The sequence below is a fragment of the Harpia harpyja genome, chromosome 18, assembly GCF_026419915.1.
Source record: "Harpia harpyja isolate bHarHar1 chromosome 18, bHarHar1 primary haplotype, whole genome shotgun sequence".
Lineage (NCBI taxonomy): Eukaryota > Metazoa > Chordata > Aves > Accipitriformes > Accipitridae > Harpia > Harpia harpyja.
Window position 1 is genome coordinate 14,544,252 of NC_068957.1, and position 13,309 is coordinate 14,557,560.

Here is a 13,309-nt window from a genome sequence, read left to right on the forward strand (position 1 = left end):
ACCGTGAAGAGCAGCAAGAGCTTTCAGGGCTGGGCCCTTCCTTGTGGGAGAAGGAGCCGGACGTTTGCCTTTTCGGCAAGAGGCTCTGCCGCGGCCGAGCGCCATGAGATGTTGCGTCTCTGGGAAAGCACAGATCCCCACTGCTGATGTGCCTGTAGATAGGGCGCCAAGGCACCGTGAACAGCAGCAAGAGCTTTCAGGGCTGGGCCCTTCTTTGTGGGAGAAGGAGCCGGACGTTTGCCTTTTCGGCAAGAGGCTCTGCCGCGGCCGAGCGCCATGAGATGTTGCGTCTCTGGGAAAGCACAGATCCCCACTGCTGTTGTGCCTGTAGATAGGGCGCCAAGGGTAGGTGAAGAGAAGCAAGAGCTTTCAGGGCTGGGCCCTTCCTTGTGGGAGAAGGAGCCGGACGTTTGCCTTTTCGGCAAGAGGCTCTGCCGCGGCCGAGCGCCATGAGATGTTGCGTCTCTGGGAAAGCACAGATCCCCACTGCTGTTGTGCCTGTAGATAGGGCGCCAAGGCACCGTGAAGAGCAGCAACAGCTTTCAGGGCTGTTTCCTGACTTCTGGGAGAAGGAGCCGGACGTTTGCCTTTTTGGCAAGAGGCTCTGCCGCGGCCGAGCGCCATGAGATTTTGCGTCTCTGGGAAAGCACAGATCCCCACTGCTGTTGTGCCTGTAGATAGGGTGCCAAGGGTTAGTGAAGAGCAGCAAGAGCTTTCAGGGCTGGGCCCTTCCTTGTGGGAGAAGGAGCCGGACTTTTCCCTTTTCGGAAGAGGCTCTGCCGCGGCCGTGCGCCATGAGATGTTGCGTCTCTGGGAAAGCACAGATCCCCACTGCTGTTGTGCCTGTAGATAGGGCGCCAAGGGTAGGTGAAGCGCAGCAAGATCTTTCAGGGCTGGACCCTTCACTATGGGACAAGGAGCCGGACGTTTGCCTTTTCGGCAAGAGGCTCTGCCGCGGTCCGAGCGCCATGAGATGTTGCGTCTCTGGGAAAGCACAGATCCCCACTGCTGTTGTGCCTGTCGATAGGGCGCCAAGGGTAGGTGAAGAGCAGCAAGAGCTTTCAGGGCTGGGCCCTTCCTTATGGGAGAAGGAGCCGGACGTTTGCCTTTTCGGCAAGAGGCTCAGCCGCGGCCGAGCGCCATGAGATGTTGCGTCTCTGGGAAAGCACAGATCCCCACTGCTGTTGTGCCTGTCGATAGGGCGCCAAGGCTAGGTGAAGAGCAGCAAGATCTTTCAGGGCTGGGCCCTTCCTTGTGGGAGAAGGAGCCGGACATTTCCCTTTTCGGAAGAGGCTCTGCCGTGGCCAAGCGCCATGAGAAGTTGCGTCTCTGGGAAAGCACAGATCCCCACTGCTGTTGTGCCTGTAGATAGGGCGCCAAGTGTAGGTGAAGAGCAGCAAGAGCTTTCAGGGCTGGGCCCTTCGTTGTGGGAGAAGGAGCCGGACGTTTGCCTTTTCGGAAAGAGGCTCTGCCGCGGCCGAGCGTCATGAGAAGTTGTGTCTCTGGGAAAGCACAGATCCCCACTGCTGTTGTGCCTGTAGATAGGGCGCCAAGGCACCGTGAAGAGAAGCAACAGCTTTCAGGGCTGGGCCCTTCCTTGTGGGACAAGGAGCCGGACGTTTGCCTTTTCGGCAAGAGGCTCTGCCGCGGGCCGAGCGCCATGTGAAGTTGCGTCTTTGGGAAAGCACAGATCCCCAGTGCTGTTGTGCCTGTAGATAGGGCACCAAGGCACCTTGAAGAGCACCAACATCTTTCAGCGCTGGACCCTTCCTTGTGGGAGAAGGAGCCGGACGTTTGCCTTTTCGGCAAGAGGCTCTGCCGCGGCCGAGTCCCATGAGATGTTGCGTCTCTGGGAAAGCACAGATCCCCAGTGCTGTTGTGCCTGTAGATAGGGCGCCAAGGGTAGGTGAAGAGCAGCAAGAGCTTTCAGGTCTGGGCCCTTCCTTGTGGGACAAGGAGCCGGACGTTTGCCTTTTCGGCAAGAGGCTCTGCCGCGGCCGAGCGCCATGAGATGTTGCGTTTCTGGAAAAGCACAAATCGCCACTGCTGTTGTGCCTGTAGATAGGGTGCCAAGGCACCGTTAAGAGCACCAACAGCTTTCAGGGCTGGGCCCTTCCTTGTGGGAGAAGGAGCCGGACGTTTGCCTTTTCGGCAAGAGGCTCTGCCGCGGCCGAGCGCCATGAGATCTTGCATCTCTGGGAAAGAACAGATCCCCACTGCTGTTGTGCCTGTAGATAGGGCGCCAAGGCACCGTGAAGAGCACCAACATCTTTCAGGGCTGGGCCGTTCCTTGTGGGAGAAGGAGCCGGACGTTTGCCTTTTTGGCAAGAGGCTCTGCCGCGGACGAGCGCCATGAGATCTTGCTTCTCTGGGAAAGCACAGATCCCCACTGCTGTTGTGCCTGTAGATAGGGCGCCAAGGCACCGTGAAGAGCAGCAAGAGCTTTCAGGGCTGGGCCCTTCCTTGTGGGAGAAGGAGCTGGACGATTGCCTTTTCGGCAAGAGGCTCTGCCGCGGCCGAGCGCCATGAGAAGTTGTGTCTCTGGGAAAGCAGAGATCCCCAGTGCTGTTGTGCCTGTAGATAGGGCGCCAAGGCACCGTGAAGAGCACCAACAGCTTTCAGGGCTGAGCCCTTCCTTGTGGGAGAAGGAGCTGGACGATTGCCTTTTTGGCAAGAGGCTCTGCCGCGGCCGAGCGCCATGAGATGTTGCGTCTCTGGGAAAGCACAGATCCCCACTGCTGTTGTGCCTGTAGATAGGGCGCCAAGGCACCGTGAAGAGCAGCAACAGCTTTCAGGGCTGTTTCCTGACTTCTGGGAGAAGGAGCCGGACGTTTGCCTTTTTGGCAAGAGGCTCTGCCGCGGCCGAGCGCCATGAGATTTTGCGTCTCTGGGAAAGCACAGATCCCCACTGCTGTTGTGCCTGTAGATAGGGTGCCAAGGGTTAGTGAAGAGCAGCAAGAGCTTTCAGGGCTGGGCCCTTCCTTGTGGGAGAAGGAGCCGGACTTTTCCCTTTTCGGAAGAGGCTCTGCCGCGGCCGTGCGCCATGAGATGTTGCGTCTCTGGGAAAGCACAGATCCCCACTGCTGTTGTGCCTGTAGATAGGGCGCCAAGGGTAGGTGAAGCGCAGCAAGATCTTTCAGGGCTGGACCCTTCACTATGGGACAAGGAGCCGGACGTTTGCCTTTTCGGCAAGAGGCTCTGCCGCGGCCGAGCGCCATGAGATGTTGCGTCTCTGGGAAAGCACAGATCCCCACTGCTGTTGTGCCTGTCGATAGGGCGCCAAGGGTAGGTGAAGAGCAGCAAGAGCTTTCAGGGCTGGGCCCTTCCTTGTGGGAGAAGGAGCCGGACGTTTGCCTTTTCGGCAAGAGGCTCAGCCGCGGCCGAGCGCCATGAGATGTTGCGTCTCTGGGAAAGCACAGATCCCCACTGCTGTTGTGCCTGTCGATAGGGCGCCAAGGCTAGGTGAAGAGCAGCAAGATCTTTCAGGGCTGGGCCCTTCCTTGTGGGAGAAGGAGCCGGACATTTCCCTTTTCGGAAGAGGCTCTGCCGTGGCCAAGCGCCATGAGAAGTTGCGTCTCTGGGAAAGCACAGATCCCCACTGCTGTTGTGCCTGTAGATAGGGCGCCAAGTGTAGGTGAAGAGCAGCAAGAGCTTTCAGGGCTGGGCCCTTCGTTGTGGGAGAAGGATCCGGACGTTTGCCTTTTCGGCAAGAGGCTCTGCCGCGGCCGAGCGTCATGAGAAGTTGTGTCTCTGGGAAAGCACAGATCCCCACTGCTGTTGTGCCTGTAGATAGGGCGCCAAGGCACCGTGAAGAGCAGCAACAGCTTTCAGGGCTGTGTCCTGACTTCTGGGAGAAGGAGCCGGACGTTTGCCTTTTCGGCAAGAGGCTCTGCCGCGGCCGAGCGCCATGTGAAGTTGCGTCTTTGGGAAAGCACAGATCCCCAGTGCTGTTGTGCCTGTAGATAGGGCACCAAGGCACCTTGAAGAGCACCAACAGCTTTCAGCGCTGGACCCTTCCTTGTGGGAGAAGGAGCCGGACGTTTGCCTTTTCGGCAAGAGGCTCTGCCGCGGCCGAGTCCCATGAGATGTTGCGTCTCTGGGAAAGCACAGATCCCCAGTGCTGTTGTGCCTGTCGATAGGGCGCCAAGGGTAGGTGAAGAGCAGCAAGAGCTTTCAGGTCTGGGCCCTTCCTTGTGGGACAAGGAGCCGGACGTTTGCCTTTTCGGCAAGAGGCTCTGCCGCGGCCGAGCGCCATGAGATGTTGCGTTTCTGGAAAAGCACAAATCGCCACTGCTGTTGTGCCTGTAGATAGGGTGCCAAGGCACCGTTAAGAGCACCAACAGCTTTCAGGGCTGGGCCCTTCCTTGTGGGAGAAGGAGCCGGACGTTTGCCTTTTCGGCAAGAGGCTCTGCCGCGGCCGAGCGCCATGAGATCTTGCATCTCTGGGAAAGAACAGATCCCCACTGCTGTTGTGCCTGTAGATAGGGCGCCAAGGCACCGTGAAGAGCACCAACATCTTTCAGGGCTGGGCCGTTCCTTGTGGGAGAAGGAGCCGGACGTTTGCCTTTTTGGCAAGAGGCTCTGCCGCGGACGAGCGCCATGAGATCTTGCTTCTCTGGGAAAGCACAGATCCCCACTGCTGTTGTGCCTGTAGATAGGGCGCCAAGGCACCGTGAAGAGCAGCAAGAGCTTTCAGGGCTGGGCCCTTCCTTGTGGGAGAAGGAGCTGGACGATTGCCTTTTCGGCAAGAGGCTCTGCCGCGGCCGAGCGCCATGAGAAGTTGTGTCTCTGGGAAAGCAGAGATCCCCAGTGCTGTTGTGCCTGTAGATAGGGCGCCAAGGGTAGGTGAAGAGCAGCAAGAGCTTTCAGGGCTGAGCCCTTCCTTGTGGGACAAGGAGCCGGACGTTTGCCTTTTCGGCAAGAGGCTCTGCCACGGCCGAGCGCCATGAGATGTTGCGTTTCTGGAAAAGCACAAATCCCCACTGCTGTTGTGCCTGTAGATAGGGCGCCAAAGCACCGTGAAGAGCAGCAAGAGCTTTCAGGGCTGGGCCCTTCCTTGTGGGAGAAGGAGCCGGACGTTTGCCTTTTCGGCAAGAGGCTCTGCCGCGGCCGAGCGCCATGAGATGTTGCGTCTCTGGGAAAGCACAGATCCCCACTGCTGTTGTGTCTGTCGATAGGGCACCAAGGCACCGTGAAGAGCAGCAAGAGCTTTCAGGGCTGGGCCCTTCCTTGTGGGAGAAGGAGCCGGACTTTTCCCTTTTCGGAAGAGGCTCTGCCGCGGCCAAGCGCCATGAGATGTTGCGTCTCTGGGAAAGCACAGATCCCCACTGCTGTTGTGCCTGTAGATAGGGCGCCAAGGCACCGTGAAGAGCAGCAAGAGTTTTCAGGGCTGGGCCCTTCCTTGTGGGAGAAGGAGCCGGACGTTTGTCTTTTCGGCAAGAGGCTCTGCCGCGGCCGAGCGCCATGAGATGTTGCGTCTCTGGGAAAGCACAGATCCCCACTGCTGTTGTGCCTGTAGATAGGGCGCCAAGGCACCGTGAAGAGCAGCAAGAGCTTTCAGGGCTGGGTCCTGACTTCTGGGAGAAGGAGCCGGACGTTTGCCTTTTCGGCAAGAGGCTCTGCCGCGGCCGAGCGCCATGTGAAGTTGCGTCTTTGGGAAAGCACAGATCCCCACTGCTGTTGTGCCTGTAGATAGGGCTCCAAGGGTAGGTGAAGAGCAGCAAGAGCTTTCGGGGCTGGGCCCTTCCTTGTGGGAGAAGGAGCCGGACGTTTGCCTTTTCGGCAAGAGGCTCTGCCGCGGCCGAGCGCCATGAGATGTTGCGTCTCTGGGAAAGCACAGATCCCCACTGCTGTTGTGCCTGTAGATAGGGCGCCAAGGGTAGGTGAAGAGCAGCAAGAGCTTTCAGGGCTGGGCCCTTCCTTGTGGGAGAAGGAGCCGGACGATTGCCTTTTCGGCAAGAGGCTCTGCCGCGGCCGAGCGCCATGAGATTTTGCGTCTCTGGGAAAGCACAGATCCCCACTGCTGTTGTGCCTGTAGATAGGGCGCCAAGGCACCGTGAAGAGCAGCAACATCTTTCAGGGCAGGGCCCTTCTTTGTGGGAGAAGGAGCCGGACGTTTGCCTTTTCGGCAAGAGGCTCTGCCGCGGCCGAGCGCCATGAGATCTTGCGTCTCTGGGAAAGCACAGATCCCCACTGCTGATGTGCCTGTAGATAGGGCGCCAAGGCACCGTGAAGAGCAGCAAGAGCTTTCAGGGCTGGGCCCTTCTTTGTGGGAGAAGGAGCCGGACGTTTGCCTTTTCGGCAAGAGGCTCTGCCGCGGCCGAGCGCCATGAGATGTTGCGTCTCTGGGAAAGCACAGATCCCCACTGCTGTTGTGCCTGTAGATAGGGCGCCAAGGCACCGTGAAGAGCAGCTACAGCTTTCAGGGCTGTTTCCTGACTTCTGGGAGAAGGAGCCGGACGTTTGCCTTTTCGGCAAGAGGCTCTGCCGCGGCCGAGCGCCATGAGATGTTGCGTCTCTGGGAAAGCACAGATCCCCACTGCTGTTGTGCCTGTAGATAGGGCGCCAAGGGTAGGTGAAGAGCAGCAACATCTTTCAGGGCTGGGCCCTTCCTTGTGGGAGAAGGAGCCGGACGTTTGCCTTTTCGGCAAGAGGCTCTGCCGCGGCCGAGCGCCATGAGATGTTGCGTCTCTGGGAAAGCACAGATCCCCACTGCTGTTGTGCCTGTAGATAGGGCGCCAAGGCACCGTGAAGAGCAGCTACAGCTTTCAGGGCTGTTTCCTGACTTCTGGGAGAAGGAGCCGGACGTTTGCCTTTTCGGCAAGAGGCTCTGCCGCGGCCGAGCGCCATGAGGTGTTGCGTCTCTGGGAAAGCACAGATCCCCAGTGCTGTTGTGCCTGTAGATAGGGCGCCAAGGCACCGTGAACAGCAGCAAGATCTTTCAGGGCTGGACCCTTCACTGTGGGACAAGGAGCCGGACGTTTGCCTTTTCGGCAAGAGGCTCTGCCGCGGCCGAGCGCCATGAGATGTTGCGTCTCTGGGGAAGCACAGATCCCCACTGCTGTTGTGCCTGTCGATAGGGCGCCAAGGGTAGGTGAAGAGCAGCAAGAGCTTTCAGGGCTGGGCCCTTCCTTGTGGGAGAAGGAGCCGGACGTTTGCCTTTTCGTCAAGAGGCTCTGCCGCGGCCGAGCGCCATGAGATGTTGCGTCTCTGGGAAAGCACAGATCCCCACTGCTGTTATGCCTGTAGATAGGGTGCCAAGGCACCGTGAAGAGCACCAACAGCTTTCAGGGCTGGGCCCTTCCTTGTGGGAGAAGGAGCCGGACGTTTGCCTTTTCGGCAAGAGGCTCTGCCGCGGCCGAGCGCCATGAGAAGTTGCGTCTCTGGGAAAGCACAGATCCCCACTGCTGTTGTGCCTGTAGATAGGGCGCCAAGGGTAGGTGAAGCGCAGCAAGATCTTTCAGGGCTGGACCCTTCCTTGTGGGAGAAGGAGCCGGACGTTTGCCTTTTCGTCAAGAGGCTCTGCCACGGCCGAGCGCCATGAGATATTGCGTCTCTGGGAAAGCACAGATCCCCACTGCTGTTGTGCCTGTCGATAGGGCGCCAAGGGTAGGTGAAGAGCAGCAAGAGCTTTCAGGGCTGGGCCCTTCCTTGTGGGAGAAGGAGCCGGACTTTTCCCTTTTCGGAAGAGGCTCTGCCGTGGCCAAGCGCCATGAGATGTTGCGTCTCTGGGAAAGCACAGATCCCCACTGCTGATGTGCCTGTAGATAGGGCGCCAAGGCACTGTGAAGAGCAGCAAGAGCTTTCAGGGCTGGGCCCTTCTTTGTGGGAGAAGGAGCCGGACGTTTGCCTTTTCGGCAAGAGGCTCTGCCGCGGCCGAGCGCCATGAGAAGTTGTGTCTCTGGGAAAGCACAGATCCCCAGTGCTGTTGTGCCTGTAGATAGGGCGCCAAGGGTAGGTGAAGAGCCACAAGAGCTTTCAGGGCTGGGCCCTTCCTTGTGGGAGAAGGAGCCGGACGTTTGCCTTTTCGGCAAGAGGCTCTGCCGTGGCCGAGCGCCATGAGATGTTGCGTTTCTGGAAAAGCACAAATCCCCACTGCTGTTGTGCCTGTAGATAGGGTGCCAAGGCACCGTTAAGAGCACCAACAGCTTTCAGGGCTGGGCCGTTCCTTGTGGGAGAAGGAGCCGGACGTTTGCCTTTTCGGCAAGAGGCTCTACCGCGGCCGAGCGCCATGAGATCTTGCGTCTCTGGGAAAGCACAGATCCCCACTGCTGATGTGCCTGTAGATAGGGCGCCAAGGCACCGTGAAGAGAACCAACATCTTTCAGGGCTGGGCCCTTCCTTGTGTGAGAAGGAGCCGGACGTTTGCCTTTTTGGCTAGAGGCTCTGCCGCGGCCAAGCGCCATGAGATGTTGCGTCTCTGGGAAAGCACAGATCCCCACTGCTGTTGTGCCTGTAGATAGGGCGCCAAGGCACCGTGAAGAGCAGCAAGAGCTTTCAGGGCTGGGCCCTTCCTTGTGGGAGAAGGATCCGGACGTTTGCCTTTTCGGCAAGAGGCTCTGCCGCGGCCGAGCGCCATGAGAAGTTGTGTCTCTGGGAAAGCACAGATCCCCAGTGCTGTTGTGCCTGTAGATAGGGCGCCAAGGGTAGGTGAAGAGCAGCAAGAGCTTTCAGGGCTGGGCCCTTCCTTGTGGGAGAAGGAGCCGGACGTTTGCCTTTTCGGCAAGAGGCTCTGCCGCGGCCGAGCGCCATGAGATGTTGCGTCTCTGTAAAAGCACAGATCCCCACTGCTGTTGTGCCTGTAGATAGGGTGCCAAGGCACCGTGAAGAGCAGCAAGAGCTTTCAGGGCTGGGCCGTTCCTTGTGGGAGAAGGAGCCGGACGTTTGCCTTTTCGGCAAGAGGCTCTGCCGCGGCCGAGCGCCATGAGATCTTGCGTCTCTGGGAAAGCACAGATCCCCACTGCTGTTGTGCCTGTAGATAGGGCACCAAGGCACCGTGAAGAGCAGCAAGATCTTTCAGGGCTGGGCCCTTCCTTGTGGGAGAAGGAGCCGGACGTTTGCCTTTTCGGCAAGAGGCTCTGCCGCGGCCGAGCGCCATGAGATGTTGCGTCTCTGGGAAAGCACAGATCCCCACTGCTGTTGTGCCTGTAGAAAGGGCGCCAAGGCACCGTGAAGAGCACCAACAGCTTTCAGGGCTGGGCCCTTCCTTGTGGGAGAAGGAGCTGGACGATTGCCTTTTCGGCAAGAGGCTCTGCCGCGGCTGAGCGCCATGAGAAGTTGTGTCTCTGGGAAAGCACAGATCCCCAGTGCTGTTGTGCCTGTAGATAGGGCGCCAAGGGTAGGTGAAGAGCAGCAAGAGCTTTCAGGGCTGGGCCCTTCCTTGTGGGACAAGGAGCCGGACGTTTGCCTTTTCGGCAAGAGGCTCTGCCACGGGCCGAGCGCCATGAGATGTTGCGTTTCTGGAAAAGCACAAATCCCCACTGCTGTTGTGCCTGTAGATAGGGCGCCAAAGCACCTTGAAGAGCAGCAAGAGCTTTCAGGGCTGGGCCCTTCCTTGTGGGAGAAGGAGCCGGACGTTTGCCTTTTCGGCAAGAGGCTCTGCCGCGGCCGAGCGCCATGAGATGTTGCGTCTCTGGGAAAGCACAGATCCCCACTGCTGTTGTGTCTCTCGATAGGGCACCAAGGCACCGTGAAGAGCAGCAAGAGCTTTCAGGCTGGGCCCTTCCTTGTGGGAGAAGGAGCCGGACTTTTCCCTTTTCGGAAGAGGCTCTGCCGCGGCCAAGCGCCATGAGATGTTGCGTCTCTGGGAAAGCACAGATCCCCACTGCTGTTGTGCCTGTAGATAGGGCGCCAAGGCACCGTGAAGAGCAGCAAGAGTTTTCAGGGCTGGGCCCTTCCTTGTGGGAGAAGGAGCCGGACGTTTGTCTTTTCGGCAAGAGGCTCTGCCGCGGGCCGAGCGCCATGAGATGTTGCGTCTCTGGGAAAGCACAGATCCCCACTGCTGTTGTGCCTGTAGATAGGGCGCCAAGGCACCGTGAAGAGCAGCAAGAGCTTTCAGGGCTGGGTCCTGACTTCTGGGAGAAGGAGCCGGACGTTTGCCTTTTCGGCAAGAGGCTCTGCCGCGGCCGAGCGCCATGTGAAGTTGCGTCTTTGGGAAAGCACAGATCCCCACTGCTGTTGTGCCTGTAGATAGGGCACCAAGGCACCGTGAAGAGCAGCAAGAGCTTTCGGGGCTGGGCCCTTCCTTGTGGGAGAAGGAGCCGGACGTTTGCCTTTTCGGCAAGAGGCTCTGCCGCGGCCGAGCGCCATGAGATCTTGCGTCTCTGGGAAAGCACAGATCCCCACTGCTGTTGTGCCTGTAGATAGGGCGCCAAGGCACCGTGAAAGAGCAGCAAGAGCTTTCAGGGCTGGGCCCTTCCTTGTGGGAGAAGGAGCCGGACGATTGTCTTTTCGGCAAGAGACTCTGCCGCGGCCGAGCGCCATGAGAAGTTGCGTCTCTGGGAAAGCACAGATCCCCACTGCTGTTGTGCCTGTAGATAGGGCGCCAAGGCACCGTGAAGAGCAGCAACATCTTTCAGGGCAGGGCCCTTCCTTGTGGGAGAAGGAGCCGGACGTTTGCCTTTTCGGCAAGAGGCTCTGCCGCGGCCGAGCGCCATGAGATCTTGCGTCTCTGGGAAAGCACAGATCCCCACTGCTGATGTGCCTGTAGATAGGGCGCCAAGGCACCGTGAAGAGCAGCAAGAGCTTTCAGGGCTGGGCCCCTTCTTTGTGGGAGAAGGAGCCGGACGTTTGCCTTTTCGGCAAGAGGCTCTGCCGCGGCCGAGCGCCATGAGATGTTGCGTCTCTGGGAAAGCACAGATCCCCACTGCTGTTGTGCCTGTAGATAGGGCGCCAAGGCACCGTGAAGAGCAGCTACAGCTTTCAGGGCTGTTTCCTGACTTCGGGAGAAGGAGCCGGACGTTTGCCTTTTCGGCAAGAGGCTCTGCCGCGGGCCGAGCGCCATGAGAAGTTGCGTCTCTGGGAAAGCACAGATCCCCACTGCTGTTGTGCCTGTAGATAGGGCTCCAAGGGTAGGTGAAGAGCAGCAAGAGCTTTCAGGGCTGGGCCCTTCCTTGTGGGAGAAGGAGCCGGACGTTTGCCTTTTCGGCAAGAGGCTCTGCCGCGGCCGAGCGCCATGAGATGTTGCGTCTCTGGGAAAGCACAGATCCCCCACTGCTGTTGTGCCTGTAGATAGGGCGCCAAGGCACCGTGAAGAGCAGCTACAGCTTTCAGGGCTGTTTCCTGACTTCTGGGAGAAGGAGCCGGACGTTTGCCTTTTCGGCAAGAGGCTCTGCCCGCGGCCGAGCGCCATGAGGTGTTGCGTCTCTGGGAAAGCACAGATCCCCAGTGCTGTTGTGCCTGTAGATAGGGCGCCAAGGCACCGTGAACAGCAGCAAGATCTTTCAGGGCTGGACCCTTCACTGTGGGACAAGGAGCCGGACGTTTGCCTTTTCGGCAAGAGGCTCTGCCGCGGCCGAGCGCCATGAGATGTTGCGTCTCTGGGGAAGCACAGATCCCCACTGCTGTTGTGCCTGTCGATAGGGCGCCAAGGGTAGGTGAAGAGCAGCAAGAGCTTTCAGGGCTGGGCCCTTCCTTGTGGGAGAAGGAGCCGGACGTTTGCCTTTTCGTCAAGAGGCTCTGCCGCGGCCGAGCGCCATGAGATGTTGCGTCTCTGGGAAAGCACAGATCCCCACTGCTGTTGTGCCTGTAGATTGGGTGCCAAGGCACCGTGAAGAGCACCAACAGCTTTCAGGGCTGGGCCCTTCCTTGTGGGAGAAGGAGCCGGACGTTTGCCTTTTCGGCAAGAGGCTCTGCCGCGGCCGAGCGCCATGAGAAGTTGCGTCTCTGGGAAAGCACAGATCCCCACTGCTGTTGTGCCTGTAGATAGGGCGCCAAGGGTAGGTGAAGCGCAGCAAGATCTTTCAGGGCTGGACCCTTCCTTGTGGGAGAAGGAGCCGGACGTTTGCCTTTTCGGCAAGAGGCTCTGCCACGGCCGAGCGCCATGAGATATTGCGTCTCTGGGAAAGCACAGATCCCCACTGCTGTTGTGCCTGTAGATAGGGGTGCCAAGGCACCGTTAAGAGCACCAACAGCTTTCAGGGCTGGGCCGTTCCTTGTGGGAGAAGGAGCCGGACGTTTGCCTTTTCGGCAAGAGGCTCTGCCGCGGCCGAGCGCCATGAGATCTTGCGTCTCTGGAAAGCACAGATCCCCACTGCTGATGTGCCCTGTAGATAGGGCGCCAGGCACCGTGAAGAGAACCAACATCTTTCAGGGCTGGGCCCTTCCTTGTGGGAGAAGGAGCCGGACGTTTGCCTTTTTGGCTAGAGGCTCTGCCGCGGCCAAGCGCCATGAGATGTTGCGTCTCTGGGAAAAGCACAGATCCCCACTGCTGTTGTGCCTGTAGATAGGGCGCCAAGGCACCGTGAAGAGCAGCAAGAGCTTTCAGGGCTGGGCCCTTCCTTGTGGGAGAAGGATCCGGACGTTTGCCTTTTCGGCAAGAGGCTCTGCCGCGGCCGAGCGCCATGAGAAGTTGTGTCTCTGGGAAAGCACAGATCCCCAGTGCTGTTGTGCCTGTAGATAGGGCGCCAAGGGTAGGTGAAGAGCAGCAAGAGCTTTCAGGGCTGGGCCCTTCCTTGTGGGAGAAGGAGCCGGACGTTTGCCTTTTCGGCAAGAGGCTCTGCCGCGGCCGAGCGCCATGAGCATGTTGCGTCTCTGTAAAAGCACAGATCCCCCACTGCTGTTGTGCCTGTAGATAGGGTGCCAAGGCACCGTGAAGAGCAGCAAGAGCTTTCAGGGCTGGGCCCTTCCTTGTGGGAGAAGGAGCCGGACGTTTGCCTTTTCGGCAAGAGGCTCTGGCGCGGCCGAGCGCCATGAGATCTTGCGTCTCTGGGAAAGCACAGATCCCCACTGCTGTTGTGCCTGTAGATAGGGCACCAAGGCACCGTGAAGAGCAGCAAGAACTTTCAGGGCTGGGCCCTTCCTTGTGGGAGAAGGAGCCGGACGTTTGCCTTTTCCGGCAAGAGGCTCTGGCGCGGCCGAGCGCCATGAGATGTTGCGTCTCTGGGAAAGCACAGATCCCCACTGCTGTTGTGCCTGTAGAAAGGGCGCCAAGGCACCGTGAAGAGCACCAACAGCTTTCAGGGCTGGGCCCTTCCTTGTGGGAGAAGGAGCTGGACGATTGCCTTTTCGGCAAGAGGCTCTGCCGCGGCCGAGCGCCATGAGAAGTTGTGTCTCTGGGAAAGCACAGATCCCCACTGCTGTTGTGCCTGTA